This window comes from Rutidosis leptorrhynchoides, chromosome 10 (assembly GCF_046630445.1).
Source record: "Rutidosis leptorrhynchoides isolate AG116_Rl617_1_P2 chromosome 10, CSIRO_AGI_Rlap_v1, whole genome shotgun sequence".
NCBI classification, from domain to species: Eukaryota; Viridiplantae; Streptophyta; class Magnoliopsida; order Asterales; family Asteraceae; genus Rutidosis; species Rutidosis leptorrhynchoides.
In genome coordinates, this window is record NC_092342.1 from 2,340,609 (window position 1) to 2,353,817 (window position 13,209).

The 13,209-nt window shown below is 32.4% G+C and overlaps 1 long non-coding RNA gene across 2 annotated transcripts; it reads left to right on the top strand.

Annotated features, from left to right (window-relative positions):
- Window positions 1–6,597: 6,597 nt before the first annotated feature.
- On the top strand, window positions 6,598–12,644 carry LOC139872873 (uncharacterized). Of its 2 annotated transcripts, none has more exons than XR_011767189.1 (4): window positions 6,598–6,709; window positions 11,827–12,039; window positions 12,332–12,436; window positions 12,523–12,644. It is a non-coding gene; the product is annotated as an uncharacterized lncRNA (long non-coding RNA). The 2 variants fall into 2 exon arrangements; XR_011767190.1 differs by lacking the exon at window positions 6,598–6,709 and adding an exon at window positions 8,680–9,317.
- Window positions 12,645–13,209: the final 565 nt, after the last annotated feature.

Below are 13,209 nucleotides of genomic sequence, written 5' to 3' on the forward strand. Positions count from 1 at the left end.
CTTATGACCGTTAAGACCGTTTATAGCTTTAGCGCCTCGTCAGCATTTATGTTTTGTTCTGTCATTTTTGATACTCTTCTTTCATTTGTACTATGTAAGCTGTATTATCTTCATAGATAGTTGTTGGGCTTTTATAGCGTTCTAGTCCACAAGAATCAATAATGATTTGTATCATTGATCTTAACTAAAATCATTCCCGAGTAGCTTCATGTAATGCAATCACTTCGGCATGATTTGATGATGTTGCAACAAGTGTTTGTTTTGAGAACGTCATGATATTGCGGTGCCTCCATTTAGGAATACATATCCAGTTTGAGATTTAGCTTTATGTAGATCAGATAAATAATCTGCATCTGTATAACCAAACAAATCTTGTTTCGAGTTGTTAGAATAAAATAATTATAAATCAGTAGTTCCCCGAAGGTATCAAACTATTTGTTTGATTTGATTCCAATGTCTTTTGGTAGGGGCTGAGCTGAACCTTGTCAACAAATTAACTGCAAAAGAAATGTCAGATCTTGTATAATTTGTAAGATACATAAGAGCCCCAATTGCACTAAAATATGGAACTTCTGAACCAAGAAGATCTTCATGATCTTCTAGAGGATGAAATGGATTAGTATCAATATTAAGATCTAACAACCATATGAGTACTTAATGGTTTTTGTCTTGTCCATATTAAAATATTTTAAAATCTTTTCGGTATAAGTTGTTTGATGTATAAGTAAGTCATTAGTTATATGCTCAATATGTAAATCAACGTAATACTTGATTTTTTTTTATTTTAAAATCTTTCTTTAGAAGTTGAATGGCTTCATAGATTTCTTTATTTAAGATAATTGATATAAACAGCTATGATCACATATCCGAACATTGTTTTTATAAAACACACGTGCAAATAAGTTTATATGTATACCCTTTTCTTATCAAGTAGTAATTTAATCGATTATATCGCATACGTCCCGATTGTATAAACCCATTTAGAAATCTTTGTGATTTAATGGAATATATTCCCTTGGGTTTTGCATTAGATGCTTATGATACCTTAACCCTTCAGGTATATTCATATATATATCACTATTAAGTGATCCATACAGATAAGTAGTAACAACATCCATGAGATGCATTTAAATAACTACCAGGTTGATTAAGTATCTAATAAGTAATTGTATTCATTATAGGAGGATAAGTTTTTCTCCTAATTCATTTCTGGTCTTTGTGGGAAATCTTGAGTTACAAGTCTAGTTTTGCCTTGTAACTTCATTTGCACATTTCTTTTTGGATAAAAATTCATTTGTATCCCATTGTTTCACATCTTTAAAAGTGATAACGATTGATCCAAAAACTTTTCTTTTATTGAACGATTCTAATTCAGCTCGTATTGCTCCTTTCCGTTGAGTTCAATCACGTCTATTTTGATATTCAATGACAGATTTTGGTTCCAGATCATCATCTTTATTCATGATGTCATTGTAACATTATATGAAAATATCTCATCAAGATTTTTCATTTCATTTCAGTTTCATAATATTGCATAATTTATTGCAATTTATGTATTTACATTTATCAATATCCTCTGCAGAAGGAGTATTGATTTGTGGTTCTTCTTGAACACTTTCTTTTACCTCATTATCAGCTGATTTTCTTTTTCGAGGATTTTTATCTTTGGAACCAATTGGTCTCCCATGTTTCTGCCGTAGCAAAGACTCATGAGTGACATTATTGCCAGCTTTTGTAATTTCAATTCTAGCTGAAGCATTTACTGCTGGTATATATGATTTAGTCACTTATTTTTTGTATCTTTAAATGCATAAAGTAATTAATTTGCAAGTTCTTGCATATGCATTATATTTGAACTTTCTTTTCGCATTCTTTTGTGCGATGATCAATATTCCTTAATTGATGTTCATACCATGAAACATCATTTTATTTATATTTCATTTCTCCCCCTAATATAGGGAACAATGTTTCATTAAAGTAACAATCGACAAAACTTGCTGTAAAAACATCACCCGTCATGGGTTCAATATATCTTGTGATTGAAGATGTTTCATATCTAACATATATTTCAATCCTTCTTTGAGGAACCATTTGTTGTGGTTGTTCAATTAAAAATACACTGCACAACCAAATGTTCTAAGATGGAAAATATTTAGTCTCCACCAAAATTAAGTTGGTAATGGAGAATATTTATAACTTGCACTTGATTTAATGCGAATTAATGTCACATCATGTAAATTTACATGTCCCCATATAAATATTGAGAGTTTTGTACTCATTTCTAATTGTATAGTTATTAGCTGTAAGCGTTTATCTATTGATTCAGCTAAACCAATTTTGTGTATGCACATGAGCAACTGGATGTTCAACAACAATCCTTGTAGACATATAATAATCATTAAAAGCTTGAGATGTTAACTCACCAGCATTATCAAGTCTCATCCTTTTAATGGTGTAATCAGAATAATGTGTTCTTAATTTAATAATTTGTGCAAGAAACTTTGCAAATGCCATATTACGGCTTGATAACACACAAACATGAGACCATGCGTTAGATGCGTCTATTAGAAAAATGGTCCACATGATGGATGAATTGGTCCATATATATACCCTTGAATTCTTTCAAGAAACATTGGTGATTATTTCTCAATGTGCTTTTCATTAATCGCCATATGTGCTTTTCATTAATCACCATATGTGTTTTTCGTTAATCACTATATGTGCTTTTCATTAATCACTATATGTGCTTTTCATTAATCACCATATGTGATTTTCATTAATCACCATATGTGCTTTTCATCATATATCATTTTCACCATATGCGCTTTTAATTATATGTGCTGCGCTTTTCGTCATATGCAATTTTCATTATATGCGCTTTTAATTATATGCGTTGCGCTTTTTATCATATGCGCTTTTTATCATATGCGCTTTTAATCATATGCGCTGCGCTTTTCATCATATGCGCTTTTTATCATATGCGCTTTTAATCCTATGCGCTGCGCTTTTCATCATATGCGCTTTTAATTATATGCGCTTTTAATCCTATGCGCTGCGCTTTTCATCATATGCGCTTTTTATCATATGCGCTTTTAATCATATGCGCTGCGCTTTTCATCATATGCGCTTTTTATCATATGCGCTTTTAATCCTATGCGCTGCGCTATTCATCATATGCGCTTTTTATCATATGCGCTTTTTATCATATGCGCTTTTCGGTGCTACATAGATATTTCTCATTTTCGATTATCATTTACTGATAATCATATCCATTATGATATATATCAGAGAAACTTAACAAATTTCTCTTTGATTTGGGAGAAAACAAGACATTGTTTACCAAAAAATTTGTACCATTTGGTAATATGAAATTTTGCCTTTTTCGTTCCTTATATCAAGTTTGCAAGAGCTGATATAGTATTTATAATTCCTTCATTTGATTTAAATCAATGAAATATTTCTTAGATTTGATCATAGTGTGTATGTTACTACTATCTGCAATACATAGGTCTTTACCATTTAATTGATGTTGTATTTCAGCAGGATTCATACTAAAACTTCAAATACGATAAGCAAATAATGAGTTATATTTCAGCAAGATAATCAAATTATATTACCTGCAAACAAGTTATAATCTGAAGTACATAAAAGATAACACTTAATAAAACATATGCGTTATGGTCTAAAACCATTTATTTATGAGTGATACATAAAAAAACTAGGCATCTTAGAAAATTCAAATCGTTCAAGTCTCAAGGTAGCTCAGGGTTAATTTAATCAAGATTTGTCAACAGATTCACTCTCGTTTTCTTTTCTTTTTGGGACTTATTTGTAGAGCTAAACAAGATGTTCATGTATTCAAGAAATACTAGACTGATGATCCACTTTACCAGATCATTAATAAGAATCTCCAGAATTCTTATAAGAGCGTCTACTAATATCTTTAATTTTATTCTTTCATGGATCACCGTTATTATTTTTTTATTTTTTTTTGATAATTAATATCGTATCTATCTTTGAGTATTTTCCATAATACACTTGGATTTTCGATCATATAATATATAGATTCTAAGGCCTCGTCAATATGTTTGCTAAGAAAAATACTTACTATTGCTTTCTCTTGTTCGGAATAATTGTTATTTTCATTCAGGGTTTCTAAAATACCGTTTGATTCGAGATGTTTTTCTACATTCATAACCCATGTTAAGTAGTTGTTCACACTTGTTCTAAATGAGCAAATTTAAGCCTTTTCAAATTCGACATTTTCTATTATCAAAAAGATGAATAACATAAATCATAATCATAATCAACTTCTATTCATAGACAAATAATAAAATGAAATTACAATCATTTTAAATTCATAAGTAGCAAATAACAGAATAATGGTATGATTACAAATAATAAAACCACAAGGGCAGGATAGAATATAGGTTCACCCGGTGGTATATTAGCAACAATGATGATAGTTAATATGACCAATACAATAGGAAAAATCATCCTTGTGTGAATCATTTTTACAAAAAACTTTTTGAGAGTAGTAATCTGAAAAATGAAGATTGATTTGTGAAAATGTGAAAACGGAGATGTTTATTTTATATTTGAAAAATATAGTTGTAACGTCGTCAGTTGACGTTAACAACCGTTATGTATATATGACCGTTGTAACGTCGTTAGTTGACGTTAACGAATAAAGTCACTATATCAAAACGCGTATGAGTAATATAAAGGACAAGATTTTTTTTCTTCTTATTTTAACTTTTAAGGTTTACTTTTAATAAAAATACAAACTACTTTTTCTTATTTTAACTTTTAAGATTTACTTTTAATAAAAATACAAACTATTTTTTCTTATTTTAACTTTTAAGATTTACTTTTAAGAATAAACATTAGTATGCATAAAATAAATAATGATTAATTGCATAAGTAATCATAAATGTTAGATAACATATAAAGACCCCATCGTATTCATATTGATCGGAATTAATCTCGACCCATGGTACCGTGTTGTCAAATGACGTGTTGCGTACATAAAGTACCGTGTTGTCAAATGACGTGTTGCATACAATCATGAGGTCTTATTAACATAAATATAAATGTTAGTGAAGTTAATAAGAGTTAGATTACAAAAAATATAATTCAGGCGGTATAACCGACCATATATAACTTAAATAACATAAATATAAATGTTAGTGAAGTTAATAAAAGTTAGATTACAGAAATATAATTCAGGCGGTATAACCGACCATATATAACTTAAATAACATAAATATAAATGTTAGTGAAGTTAATAAAAGTTAGATAATTTCTTACCTTGATTAGTGACGTGTGCTTGCTTAGATAAACCTTGATTATACGGAGCACTTCTTGCTGATAACGTGTTATATTTCAGTAGGCTTATAACTACCTTTAGTGGCCTGGTTCAATATATTCAAATTGAAAGAACCAACAAAAGAGAGATGTGTTGTAGAAGATATAGGAGAGAAAGAGGTTGAAGAGAGGTGTGATGTATTTAATGTATATGTGTGTTTTTGTAACTTACATTATGCACATATATATAGTACAAATTTTACTATCCATATTTGACTAATTACCATCCATATTTAACTACTAAATTTACAACACACCCAACTTTATAACGGGCCCTATCTTCTCGAGTTTTAGTTATAACCGATTGTAGTTTTGAGTTTACGTTCACATTACAACCGGTTCCTCAACTTTAGCTATATTTACACAACGGTCCTTCAAATTTACGCTTTCTCAGGGGCAAAAAATGTAAATATATATATATATATATATATAAATATATATATATATATATATATATATATATATTAAAACAAAAGAAAATAATTCCACCCAACTTTATAACGGGCCCTATCTTCTCGCTCGGGGCGAGTTAAATTTTTTCGAGACCCCCGTTCAACTCGAAAAAATCTTACAAACCCAACGGGACTAACTATACGCGAAAAGGACACTTCTCAAAAAACGCTAAACAAAACGACAGCCCGCATCTTTTCGCTCGCCGCGAGTTGAATTTTTCGACATGAGCGTCATACTTTTAATAATTTTATGAACGAAACGATAAAAAGTACGTTTGAAACGGACACTTTTTAAAAAACGCTAAAAACAACGACAACCTGTATCTTGCTGCTCGCCGCGAGTTATATTTTTTTGCCAGCACCGTCAGACTCGAAATAATTTTATCAACAAAACGAAATTAACTACGTTCGAACCGGACAGATTTTAAAAAACAGTAAAGACGACAATACCAACAACGGCGCTTAACACATGGAGCGTTTTCCCTTCTGTAAATACATAAAGCTACGTTAAATATGAATACGCAGGCCGAAAGCCCCCGCCGCATCGCGCGGGCCGGACCCGGACTAGTTTTTACGGTTTTTAACTTTCTATCATCTCTTTGGGAACTGAAAATTTGAGTTTCCAATAGAGTTTTACACATGTACACATAAGGGTATTTTTAGGACTTTAATGAAAGATGAAGGGTAGTTCATGGAAATCTAAGTGGGATGTTGATTTTCACAGTCAAAGAAGCTGATGAGAGTCTGAGACAACTAACAAACCCTGCAGGCATAGAGAGTACAACTTTGAAAAGATTCCATAATTTGCTTTCATATATACAAATTGCCGCTACTATAATCCTGTCTCTCAACAATCTCCAATCTGTTGTCTCCTGTCTCTCAAAAATCAGGTTTATACTTCTCTCTAATTTTCTATTTGAATTTCTTATAAGTACTCAAATCAGGTTTATGTTTCTTAAAGTTTCTGTAATTTCATATATGTGTTTCATATTTACACAGCTTAAGTAGCTCACTATTCAAAGCTCTTGTCGTTATTGTTATATTTTATTTATTAATTCAGCTTATGTTTTGGTCTTATTAGGGCTTGAAGTTAATCAACGACCAGTGAAGCTGTCGTTATTAGATTTTGAAAAATTATTTATCAACGATTCAACCCAAAGGCTTAAACTGTCAACGTTTGATTATGTAGTCTTCACATTTAAAACTATTAATAGTCTAAAACTATTAATAGTCTTCACATTAAACTGTCAACGTTTGATAAGATGTTTTGTTTTATCGATAAAAATCAATAAACCTTCGCATTCTATGTGCAAGTATTTTGATTTGTTTATAAAATTTAAATCTATTTATAAAAAGTATTATTACCATGATGATTCTATGAAATGAAATGATGATGCAATTGAGGAATCGAAATGGAAAAAGTTTTTTGTGTAACATGGGGAGACTTTGACCAGTTTTGATGTTCTTGCCGATAGTGTTAAAAAACCACATGTATATTGTTAAATTAATTAATTACATACATAGAATTATGATATATGGTTTTTGGGGAAGTTACACTTAAACATGATATGATGGGTATGTATGTCTGTTATTTGCTGCACAATGTGTAAAATCTATAACAATCTATCTTTAATATCTTTTTATTTGTTTATAAATAAGACTGTTTGATTGTTTTTTTGTCAGTCGTAGTAAAAGCATCTTGTATAGCGATTTTCAAAAAAGCTATTACACAAATACACAACAACAACAACAACAACAAAACCCAATACCACATAAGTGGTGTATGGGGGAGGTGAGATGTAGACAATCCTTCCCCTATCCGAGAATAGAAGGTCTATTATTTGGAACAGAACTTGCATTGGATGCTTTAAGAACTTGATCATTGTCGAACTAAAAAAACTTGCACCGGGTCACTCTAAGAACTTGATCATTGTTGATCTCCAATTTGACTCTAGGAAAAATTGTAAAAGGTCTATTATTTGCATTTGATTCAATTAGAGTATTGAACACTTGAATTACCATTCTATCGAACTTAAATAAATCGTTGTTATTCGAATATAATGCATTTCGTACATGAGTTCAAGCTCCCTTAGTCCAGTGATAAGTGGAAGTTAACTTAGGTTTCATTTCTGGTTTAGATTTGTTGCTAATTACTGACTGAGTAAACTACACGTATTTTGTTTTTTATATGTAAAAAAATTAATTAAATATACTATGTTTTTTATATGTAAAATAACTAATCAAATAGTATACATGTACATTATACTGCTCTTCACCCGGTGTTTATCTCAAATCTTATTTGTTGCCACATCATGAGGTCAGTTTATAGACGTTTCATATCCATCATATGTGCAGCTAGATACAAGAACTAGACAAACATTGTGGCATAGGGCATTTTTTGTAACTATAATAATAACTACTGTATAACATACAACAACAACAACAACAATACCCAATCCCACGAGAGTAGGGTATGGGGGAGGTAGAGTGTAGACAATCATTCCTCGAACCCTAGATTAGAGGGAAGTCACTACTCCACCCGCGGGTATAGAACCCGCGCCTAGATAAGATCGTCCCACCCTCTACTCGAGAGCCAAGAGATTGCTTCTTAAAGGACCTCCGGCCAGGAAAGCTCATTAAAACGAGAAAGTGCGGGCATACGTACCTGTAAGCGTTATGTGTGTCTAGGAAGATGAAACCATACGAAGAAGCCAAAAAAGAAAACACATATAGCAGTAATGCACAACAGTAAGACAGATAGCATGAATAATATAATGCGCAGTAATAAGTAATTTCAAGTAAAAAAAAAAAAGTCACCCCCCTACCCACACACACATACATATTTATACGTACCCCTATAATTATATATCTATATATGCTCCTGATATTGCTCAATAACAGTATATATATATCTATCGCAATATCGTGTAAAATGCTCTAGAATCAAGGGTAATAAAGGCGTTTCTACAAGTGATAGGCCAAGATATGCAAATTTGTATCGGAGAGTGATTTATAAAGAGTCTTGACGATTTATGACTGTGGTTGATCCCGATACAAGTTCAGGTCAAATTAGCGCTCTAAAATGGTAAAACAAGGCTTCAAATGATTGGGACTTCGTCCATTTGAAGAGAGATTGCAAGAAAGCAAGACAGTAAAATTTAGAGCAACGGGACGCCGTCCAGAGCTATGGGACGCCGTCCAGATTTTTACACTTGGACGCCGTCCAATAAATTGGGACGCCGTCCAAGCCTTTAAATTGGGACGCCGTCCAAAAGCCAGGACGCCGTCCAGAAGTAGGATTCAGCCTACTTTTGACTTTCTGACCTACTTTCTCCACTTTAAAAAGCTACTGATTGAAGACCAGTTTACCATATACGAACCAGAGAGTACAGAGACGAATTTTGGGAGCAATATTGGAGAACTCCAAGCTCTTGGAAGAGGCTCAACATCAAGGCATCAAAGATCAAAACCTTCTTCATCCAAGAACTCATTGTTCTTGTAGGTTATTCCTTGTTCTAAAGCAATGATTTCCATTGATAATCTGATTGTTATGTTGTCTGTTACCATGGTTGTTGGCTAGTTTCTATAATGTTTGTCTAGATTAATAACCGAGGTATTGGATGTAATCTTATTGATTGTATGTACTATGTGTGAAAGATTGAAGCTTGATTTAAAGAACCATGCTTATTGATGTTTAATCATTTGTATCTAGTTAATTGATATGTTGTTGATAAAGAGAACTCTTGTTGATGTATCATATTGATTTACAATCAACTTGTCTTAGATTGATTGTTTACTAAACCGGACCAAGGGGGTAAATTAGATCAATACGATTAAACGATATAGGAATGAATTGTGTAGAGCGAACGCAAAGACAATTGTTATTTAAGTCTTTGATCTTGCTAATCAACTAGTCACAAACGAAAAGGTCTAGGTAATAGGGAACTCTCACTTAGTACTTCTAGTTTAAGTACTCGCTAAAGAGAACTCTTGGCGGGTCGATTTAGGTGATTAGCACATTTCATAGTTATTTGATTACAAACACGAGAACTATAGAGAAAAGGGAACCCTTGATCTTGTAATTGTGTTTGCGTGTTTATTTAAGAGAACTCTTAGTGAACCTATTAGATAACTTACACACATAATCATTCAATCAGGCCTTAATAGCAAAACTTACATCTAATACCGAGGGTAAAATATCTAGATGAACATTTCATCTCTTTGATCTAAATCAAACTATCTTAATTGCTTTTTTTGCACTTATTTTCATTATATAAACTTAAAAGACCAAAAATATTGTTTTTACTTTTAACCTTATCTGATTTGGCTAAATCGTTAAAAATCCACAAAAACATAATATCTTGTACCTTTAAGTTTCATTTATTTAGTTAATCATAATATAGTTTCTAATTCTAGTTTGACTAATACAACTGTCCTTGGAACGATACACGGAACTAAACCATTATTTATACTACTACACGATCGGGTACACTGCCCGTTAGTGTGTAACAGTCTTTTTTAACCGGTGTTTTCCAACGATAATTTATATACCTGATTTCGCACATCAGCTCTCACACACACATAAGCATGAAAATACGAATACCTAAACATGTATACATATAGATACAGACATACATATACACTTAGATACATACATACATAGACAAAAACAAAACATATACATGAGACCCTATATGTATAACCTAAATAAAAACACACAGATAACGTGATGCAATATACAGCTATACACAGAGAACAGATACTAAGTAAAGGGATATGTATATATATATATATATATATATATAATATGTAGTGTAGCTATATATTATATACTTATAGTTAATATAAGGTTGTAAAATAAAAATATACTACACTAAAAAAAAAAAAAAAAAAAAAAAAACCTCTAGCGCCTATAATAGTTCTAATATGCCTAAAAAAGAGTCCTACTCAATTACACTAATTCTACTCCTCCACAGGCTCCTATCAGAAGTCATGTCCTCCGTCAGTAGAAGCTCTTTCAGGTCAAGCTTCAATCTATCCTCCAACCTACGTCTGGGTCTACCCCTTCTCCTTACGCCCCCAACAACGAGGGTCTCGACTCTCCTAACCGGGGCTAAAAGTGGGCGCCTCATAACATGTCCAAACCATCTAAGTCTTCCTTCCCTCAGCTTGTTGGTTATGTTCCCAACTTCCAAGTTCTCCCTAAAAACTCCATTTGGTATCATATCGAGCATGGTCTTGCCACACGTCCACCTAAGCATCCTCATTTCTGCCACCTCCATCCTCCTCTCTTGGGCTTTCGTCATTGGCCAACACTCTGATCCGTACAGCATGGCTGGTCTGATTGCCACCTTGTAAAATTTCCCTTTCAATTTGAGGGGTATCTTCTTGTCGCACAACACCCCTTTCACTGCCCTCCACTTCAACCATCCTGCTCGTATACGATACGCCACGATGAGCCTACTGTATAACATACCTGTAACTAATAATTAATAAACAAATAAAAAATAGAACGAAGATAACTAATCTATTTTATCATCACTAAATTTAACACCCGGGCTACCATCCCATTCCCATGATCTGGCTGTGTTAAATAAATGTTGCTAGCCAACTAGTACAATTTTCAGGTTGGAATAAATAATTTCTAAAGCGTTATTGTAATAAGTTGATATGGATTTTGTTTAGTGTATCTGAAAAAAGTTATCATTCTGTTATATGAGTTAATTCTGACCCGTTTAGATCCGGACCCGTTCAAACCCAAACCTGTTTCGACCCGACCCAAACCCGAACCAATCCAGCGTGATTGCCAGGTGGAGTTTTAATCACAATTTTGGTTCCGTTGTATGCTTAATTGCTTATCTGAGATTGTAGATACACAATTTCAACATCTAAGACTTTTAACTGTTAGTGTCATATCCGTTATAAATTAGTTACGTTATAAATTAGTTAGGTTGTTTAATAACTTAAGTATACATTTACTTAGCAAGTAATTGTAAAATTATTGCAGATGACAATTGCTAGAAGATCTTCTCGTCTGAATAACGCGAAGGCTTCACCCAAACAACATCGTAGAAGAAAGAGTTAGGCAACTAGCGTTATGCAAAAATACAAAGTCATTGTTCAAATCTGCCGAGTACCTCAATGTACATACAGCAAGCCAAGTCTTTGCTTGTGTGTATTCCTAGTTAGGGACGCGCCACCAATATTTTTCAAATACAAGGTAATATTTTGTGTAATATTTTTGAAACCTAATGGCATAGTAGCTTTCTTTAAAATTATCCATAGATGATAAAAGGGGTTTATGTGACACTATCTGAATTAACTCATCCTTTATAACAACAAACTTTGAGATTTTAGAAGATTTCAGAATTCATTAGAATATAAAGTATTTTATATTTATACTCCGTATAATAATTCAAAAATGATGCTACATTTTTTTTATCTAATGTAAAAAAAAAAAGGTAAATAGGCCCTAATATGTTTATTATTTTCTTTTTTTCTGTTTTGTTTAGGAGGCTGATGTGGAGATAAGAAAATTATAGGAAGAAAATAAGTTTCTCCGGCAAAACCTCAATGAAAACGAGATCACTCGGATGAGACTACAAAACTCAGTTATGGTACGCCGCTCCAAATCAAATATTTAATAATTGTACATTAAAGTGAGTTAGTTATTTGTTAAATATTGTATTGTATTTTGTTGCAGGATTTAAAAGGGAATATACATGTTTTCATAAGAGTTAAACCGTTAGAAAATGCCGGAATTGAATCTCCATTTATTTATCCAAACTCAACAGGCTCAATCGGCCGAGAGATACAACTGAATGGTATGTCATAAAGAAGTCAAAGTTTTGGTCAATATTTATCTCTAAAATAGAGTATACAATGATAATTTGGTCGGCCGGGTCGGTCAAAATATGAAGGAACTTCTTTTAAATTCGACTCTAACTTCGACTCTGATACAAAATGACTTTGACCACCATGACTTATCATATTAAGACAAACTGGGCTTCAACCATTGATAAAGTGTATACTACTAAAAATCGGGCAACAGTAAAAAGTCGTTCAAAGTAAAAAAAAATGTCAAATTTCAAATTTCTCAATTTAATCACTATATCTATTTATTATGCATATATCTCCGGTTCCTCAAAAATTAATCATTATATTCATTTATTATGTAGGCATTTATTATGTAGGCAGCGACACTCTTTAGAAATTTGACATGGTCTTTTTGCCCCATTCTAGTCAACTAGAAGTCTATAGCGAGACTTCCGATCTTGTGCAACGCGTATTGGACGGTGAGAAGGTATGCATCTTCGCGTAAGGGCAAACGAGGTCTCGGAAGACATTTAGGATGCTAGGTGATGAAGGTTCTGAGAATGAGGAAGAGCAA